The sequence below is a fragment of the Apis dorsata genome, unplaced genomic scaffold, assembly GCF_000469605.1.
Source record: "Apis dorsata unplaced genomic scaffold, Apis dorsata 1.3 scaffold_68, whole genome shotgun sequence".
Classification (NCBI taxonomy): Eukaryota; Metazoa; Arthropoda; class Insecta; order Hymenoptera; family Apidae; genus Apis; species Apis dorsata.
In genome coordinates, this window is record NW_006263366.1 from 158,168 (window position 1) to 166,261 (window position 8,094).

Below are 8,094 nucleotides of genomic sequence, written 5' to 3' on the forward strand. Positions count from 1 at the left end.
GTGAATTTAAAGGAGAACCACCGGAAGAAATTACACATGAAAAGATATATAACAAATCTTTCTGAAAATAAATTTCCATCCAAAAAATATTAATCATTCTCTATTAATCCTTACTTTCGATTCTATTTCAAACGTGTCACATATATCCAGCCACACCCAGACCATAATTTCGATATATTGTACCCGCATAAACATCGACAAACAGACGAATGATTGCGTATAATAATTGACCTTCAACCCTTCAACTATTGACTGCTTCATGGCACATTGTCCATCGTTTAACTTATTTATCTCATGAAAAAAAAAAATAACCAGCGTTAAAAGGAACCAACGTTGAAGAAGAAATTTGCTCCGCCCTTCTTATACGATAAATCTCAATCAAAGCGAGGATGAACTAGCGGCAGCTTATAATATGCGTCGCGCAATCGAATCTCGAGGGATAATACCGGCACATTTCCGATGAGTGAGCTACATTTGCGTAAATAATTCTACAGCGATAGGATCATCGATGCACGGGGATTACGATGCGCATACAACGTTAGTTTGTTAGTAGGGATATTAGTTTCCAGATGTTCCGCGTGTGCAAATGAGGACAAAGGGAGCGAGACGATAGAGACTTGCGGAGGATACGTGTCCCGCCGATCCAATTATCTCGAATGCAAAGCGGAGGAGGAGGACCTGCCTATTCCATATTTTCATCTAGATATAATTTCTTTTTCCCGCCATTTTTAAACATCCTTACTCGAGATGGCATCGTCAAGGAAGTTATCGAGGACGAGTTTCAAAAGTTCCAATTTCGATCCAATTTTGCTCCAGTTTCGCATCCCGAATCGTATTGTCGTTGCCATTAACCACAAACAGTAATTTATCTCTATTAGTTGCGTGTCAGGCTGTGATTAAGGTATCGACGATCTCGATACACTGCGATGATTAAACGAGATAATAATATCTCGATTGCCAAGAATTTTATTTAGGAGAATGAAATGTGGCGATATATACACGTGTATATCGATGTTTCTCCTCTCAATTTGTAAAGTTTCACAATTATCCATTTATTCCCTCCTTTTCCGTGAATTTAATTTTAGGCAACGCCTCTCCATTCCATATTCCCGTACACTGTTTGCTCCTTTCTTCTATCCTCCCCTCCCCGTATTTCGATCTCTTTTTCCGTTCAAAGGCATTCATTATGTCCACCTCTGCCGGTGACTTGGAATTAATGGAGCGACGCTGCTTCAAACGATGACGTCGGAGCCAGTCCACGGACAAATTACCTTTCGGGGAAATTTTTCGATCCCTCCCCGAAAGCATTTGCGAAAAAAGGAAAAAAAAAAAAGAAAAAAAAGAAAGGCTCACGCGTATCTTTTCATAAAGATGTTCCGACCGTTCATTCGTCCGTTGACGAATTACGCACGCGTCATCAGCTAATTGCTAATCACGATACCGCTAATGCACGTGCTTCACCTTCCCCGTAACAGGGAACCACGCCGCCACCAACTACACGAGGCACGAGCAGCGCAAACATTACCTTAGAGCCCTTAAACCGGGCTTAATCCTCTGCATGCCTTTCACGCCTCCTTAATGTCGCTTCACCTCGCACGCCACGCTTGTTGCCCCATATGTGGACGCTCTCCACGCTCTCCCCGTGTTCAATTATGACATCCCGGATATAATCGCTATCCCCGACCTTCGAGGAGGGGCAAAATCTCGCTACGCGATAAATATTTATAATAATCTTCGATTAGGACGGGTTCGATTAGAACGGGTGCGTTGATAAGTGGCAGGTCGATAAGTCGTTTCCAAGTTTCTTCTTATCGTATGAGTTGATGCGATCACGGCTGGTATTATGGTGGAAAAAGTGGAGGAAATCCTTCGAACGATCGTTGAAAACTTTTCGATGTAATGGAAGAAAAAAAAAGAAAGAAAGAAAGAAAGAAAGAAACAATGAACGTGTTCTTTGGAAAATACGAAAATACCAATTTGTTCGTCAAAGTAAACGTGTGATTACGATAATAGATCGGAAATTATTCGCTATAAGAGTTAACCTCTTAACACCTCTTTCAAATAAGTTGACAAGCGTTAACAGCGTTCGAAAGCACGCTCGACGAGTGCGTTTTACGCTCTCGTTTTAACGATCCTTAGGCACAACGAAAATTGTACAATCACAATATTTTTCCGCCCGTCAACCGAGCGGCGGAACGACGTCGCGTCAGATGTATTCGGTCGTAATTATCTACGCTCGAACCACTCTCCCCTCTCTCCTCCTTCTCCCCCTCCTTCTCCCCTCCCGATCGTTAAGCCACACGCACGCTGTCGCAATACATCCGCATTCACGTGACGTGCAAACACCAGGTTAGTCGCCTTAAGCTTGCACCAGCCTGCTATAAGCTTCCCGTGTCTCCTCGATGTCGCTACAGATCATACGTTACATGTTACTTCGGCCGGAAACCGAGGCGTACGAAACTCTCTACTCCACGTACGATTCCTGGCAGCGTGTCTGACGCAATCACAAAGATGTACTTATACACGTGCGTTTACGCATCCATTAATCTTACGTATTCGGCATTCCTGCTTTGCCGGTCGTGGATTAATAGCAGCGATTATTACTTGCTCCCACTGATTGCTCTTCGTTTGATGTTCCAATGTTGAATTGCATTCAAGCTATACAAGGTGCTGCTGCTTTTCGTGGAAAAAAAAAAAAAAGAAACAAAGAGACGTTAAATAATCCGAAAATTATTCTCTATCATTTTGCCTATCATTACATCAGGATTACATCAGGATTAATCGGCAATCTTTTAAATATCGAGATTTATTTGTCTCGAGGGAGAGCATCTTATTCATTTCTTTTACGAAGTTGGGTCGAAGAAAAAATCTTGGCTACGAATTGGAAGAATTCGGGAGGGGAAGGTAAAGGGAAAAAGGTCGAAGAATCGCGTGATAATAATCGGTTAAATAGGTGGGTGGTAGTTAAGTGGGTGGATCGGAAGCGGAAGACCGCGGTTCGGCACCGGCGGAAACTTGGTGGCCTATTAACTTATTGCGTCTTCTAAGTTCCCGCTAAACTGATATTAATTACTGTACTCTCCGGAGCTCTAACTTTGGCTTGTTGTCGCGTCAACTTCCCTTCCCCTTCCCCTTTGACCTACTTTCAAATTTCCCCTCTTCCTCTTTTTTTTTTCTCTCTTTTCCTCGCATCCAACTTCTCGCACCCTTTTCAAACGATCCCTCCTTAAAAGACGCTTTTAAGCATCGTTCAAGATTCGTTCGTGGAGCTATAAGGATGAAGGGATGAAATTTAGAAAGGAATAGGGGGAGGGGAGAGGAGAAGATGAAAATGTCGAACGATGGAAAATGACCCGATTAATTCGATATCCTTGCGCGACAAATTGTCCTCGCTGGTATCGCGTTGGCACCAGTTTTCAAGGTAACCTACACCTACCACAGGTCGAATTACACGTATATAATGGGTATATATATATATATATATGTATATATATATATAGGGATAAAGAAAAGCGGAGGGGGAGTTTCTGCGAAACCGCAAAACCAATAGTGTTGCGCAAGCATCTTTCACCGAGAAAATATTTCCCACTAGACGCTCCTACAAGAGTCTTATATACGATCTGGGACCGGATACGAGTAAACACGATTCTTGTTCCCCGACCGTGTCCCTCGAGATGAACGAAAATACGGTGGATTTTTAACCGCAAACAACCCGTTGAAACTTGTCGTGAGCAACTGATTTCGCGTCTTATCGACTGACTCGAGGATTAACGGTGTATATATTCTCGTATTTGATTACATTCACGTGCATGGTAATCTTTCAGGATTTAGATAAAAAAAAAAAGAATCTTTCAACGATCAGCGACATACACGGAGGCAGAAGACAGGAAGATTTAGAAGAGAGGTGGTAAAAAGAAAAAAGAAAAAAGTTTGTAGACACAAATAATACGATGATAAATATTAGACGAATTTCAATCAAAAAAATTTCGACGTTAATTCGAAATGCGTCGGTCCCATCGAGATAATAAATTCGTTTCCCCGACTCGGGGATCCGTGCAATTTTCCTTCCTTCGTCCGAAATACGCTGTCCGTGTCGGCGAATGTAACGGGGAAAATAAACGTTCGATGTGATTTTCACTGTACGATTGATCCGTGATTCCATTGATTCCGGCACTGAATGCGCAACACATTGAAATAACATCCACTACCATTCTCGATTCGACTGGACAGTATTATAAACCTTCCGTCTGAAAATCGTTAATTGTTTCTTGTTGGACAAAGGATTAAAACGAAATAGCAGGGGAAAATAGAATTGTACGTGCAAAAGGAAAATTGAAAATATTTGCAAATTTTCGCATAGAGAGAGAGAGAGAGAGAGAGAGAGAGAGTGTAAAAAGCAAAAGTGTATTTGCCAGGGATTAATATTTCCAACAGGAGTTATGTTACAACTTACTAATTGAATTTCACGATAATGTCTCTATCGTCGATTTTGTATACGTATTACATTATATTATAAACGATAAATTTTGCATGTATCATAATTATATTAATTCTATAATTTTTCATAGATTATTTCATCGTCACATTTATTCGAGGATACATAAGTAAATAATAATTGAAATCATCGTCGAATCAATTAATATCTAATTTGAATTTTACATCACGACGCTCGGCCGTTTTATTCCACGCCCGTGTAAATTCGTCGTCTCGTTGAGATTTTAATGGTCCTTTAGAAAATATAAATTAAACTCCTCCTAAAGCGGCATAAATCCCATTCCCGCTCTCTAAACGGGGGATCATTTGTTACACTCCACCGCGATAATACGTCGATATTATTAAATTCAATTAATCGAATAATTAATTCGCTAATTACTTAATGTCAGACATTAACACACAGCAATTTACAACGCGTAATTCGGTTTCGTTAATAACGTTACCCGGGACGCATCGCTCGGGAAATATCGCTGGACAAATTCATCGATCTGCTTATTGGGAACAAGCATGTCTCGTTCAATTATGAATTTCCATCCCGTTACTTTAGGGGCGAGAATTGAATGGACGATAAAAATACACGAGTCGTACAACAACAAGTATTTGTCGTTGAACGTCGACCACCTTCTTTTGCCCGAATTTAATAGGTATTACGCGTGCTATTTTTATCCTTTTTCAAGCGGCTGACTACTTACCGACTCGTACCACTCGCAGGTTTAGAGACAAGGCACGTCTCGACGATTATCTACGACTTTCTCCCGCCCTCCTATTTCCGAGGGGAATAATTATTATTCTTTCGCATGTTCCACCCTCGACCCTTTGCTTTTTACGTGTTCCACGAACGGAGGAGGGATCTTTTCCAACGAAATTCACGGCGCAAAGAAAATCGCCTTAACAATGGCCCCCTCTTTCCCGCAACTTGCGTTTCTATCTCGCTAATTACGAGAGAATTGTATTCCTCTTTTGAATTTGGAATTTGAGGCTCGTGTAAAACACGTGCTGTAATTTTCCTTCTCGCGAAGAAACGAAAGAACGCGTCGCCGTTCGAGGGGCAAAATGTAAAATGTAAATATCCGTGTTAAATGCTATCGAAAATAGGAGTCGAGCGCGGAAGGGGAAGGGTGTATTATCGGTGAAACAGTTGAATAAAAAGGGATTAAATAATTGCTGGAAAATTTTCATTTTTATAAACGAAACGAAATTATACACGGGTTAATTTTTCTTTGTAAATTCTTTTATAGAGTAATGCGTTTTAATTGGTCCCTTGTGGCGCGCAAAAACTTTTTAAACCTTTGGAAAATCTTTTTAAAATGATTTGTAAGGGCAATTATTAGATTCATTAGAAACGGGGGACAAACGAAACGTCGTTCGATTCTTTCCTCGAATAAACTCTCCCGTTCCAAACGATTTTGTTTTCCTTTCCGTTTGTATCGCTCTTTTGATGCCTGGAATATTCGTTATTCCACTTTTGTACTTTCAAACTTCATCCCTATCTCCTTTTTTATTTCCGTTTCTATTCAAAGATCAAATTTTTTTATCGTAGTTTATTCAAATATATTTAAACAACGTAGCCAATTTTATCTGTAAATTGTGGCTAATAAAAAAAAAAAAAGAGAGAGACTACAAAATAACAATTGCGAAACTTCGTGGTAAGATAAAGATGGAAGAGACAATAAGAAGAGGAAAAATAAAACGGAAAGGGAAAGAAGTTGAAGAAGAGAAAAGAGAAAGGGTCTCGAGATTTAACGTTTATCGTTATGCAAATTCGTGTAATCGTTAAGGGAATGGGAAAGATTAAGACACCTACCTCTATTCGTTATGAGACTCGTTATGAGATACGTAAGAGTGGGTCGCAATTTTGCTTATCGAATCATTTTTTACATTCATACGAATTGTGGTTGTGAATATATATATATATACCGAAATGTGAAATATTTGAGGCATGAACATCGCTGCTAAATTCAGGGAAGAAAATAAATACAAAGACTCGTAATAACGAGTGGTACGTGGCGAGTTGATGGAGAGGGAAGAGAGAGAGAGAGAAAAAAAGTAAAAAAAAACGCAATTGCGCGACGAGGGAAACGAGAAATGATAAATAATTCGATGGATTCGGACAAATCGGGGAAACTGGGGCAGAAATGGCGGTGAATTTTAATAAAAATCGACAGATTTTTTTTTTTTTTTTTTTTTTCAAGATTTCAAAGTTGGAGGGACTGGTAGTCCCTCCTTGCGGGTCCGGCGTTATAATGATTGACGTGCCCGAACGTTTCGCGGAAACGCGTGGTCGTCGTTCGTTAAAAAAAAAAAAAAAAAAGAGGGGAGGAAAAGCATATTTCAGGCGCGCACCAACGATTCACAGAGTACACGAGCCGGGCAAACGAGAATTAATCAGCATTTTCTCCGGCGTGGCCACCGTTTTGAAATGAAATTTCACCGAATCGAACGTAACTCCGATAAATAAATGTTTGTAATAAATTAAGGGGAATAAATTCGCGTTTCGAGGAGGGGAGAAATGGTTTCATCGCTAAATAAACCGAGATGGTAATCGTCCTCCGCCGCGGTCCCGCATTTAAATTCCCAATTAGAGAGCCGGTATCGGGCGGCGTCCAGGATACGGCGTTCGGATATTTTTCAATGGTGGTGGATCGGTCTTGAGGGCGGTAATCGCAACGATCTTCCCGTCATGTAAATCTCTTGGAAACGTTTCCCAGGCCCACTCCACTTTTTTTTCCAACTCTCTTTCCGCCGTTTTTCCTCTCCCCTTCTCTCTGTCGTCTCTCCTTTTTTCCCTTTTCTCTCTCTCTCTCTCTCTCTCTCCCTTTCTCCTCTCCTCTCCTTTTTGTTTTAAACTGAGCCACGTAATGGCGCTCGGTACAGTCGGTTATCCCCGCCGCGTCGTAATTAATCCTCCTCGCTAGGAGCGTGCAAAAGCGGAAACTCTGGAACCGTATCGTTCCCTTTACCTTTATCGTCGATGTCTCTTCTTTACTCGTTACTCGATCGGCGTTGAAACACGAACGAAACACGTTTAAATCACTCTTTCTGCCCCCCTTCCCCCGATCGACGTATATTTTAATTATCTGTAACGCGAAGGCGGTTAACAAAGGCGGTTTATTTAAAATACAGCTCTCAGGGAGGAGTGAGAGAAGAGAGCGTTGTTATTGATCGCGAGGGAGGAAAAGTGTGAAATAATCCATCGGATCAATCACCTCCATCTCCCCTTTCCTTCCTTCCTTCCTTCCTTCCTTCCTTCCTTCTCGCGGTCTTGTCTTAAAAAGTTTTAATCCGTCATTTCTTCTCAACAACGTTCGTTCCGTTTCCCGGGATCGAATAACTCGGCGGGATTGGAGTCGATAGAAACCGTTATTGCGATACAGTCGGACAGTTATCGTGTCCGCTTCTTTTCGCCTCTCTGCTCGATAACGCGCGTAAAAAACACTTGCCGGGGAAGCACCGGCTGCGTAAACTCTAACAATTTGTGGCCCCGGCACAAATTTAACGGAATTTATCGAACTTCACTCGGCCACGATAATTATAATGGACCCCCCTTTCCAAACGAAGAGAGAGAGAGAGAGAGAGAGAGAGAGAGAGAGAGAGAGAGAG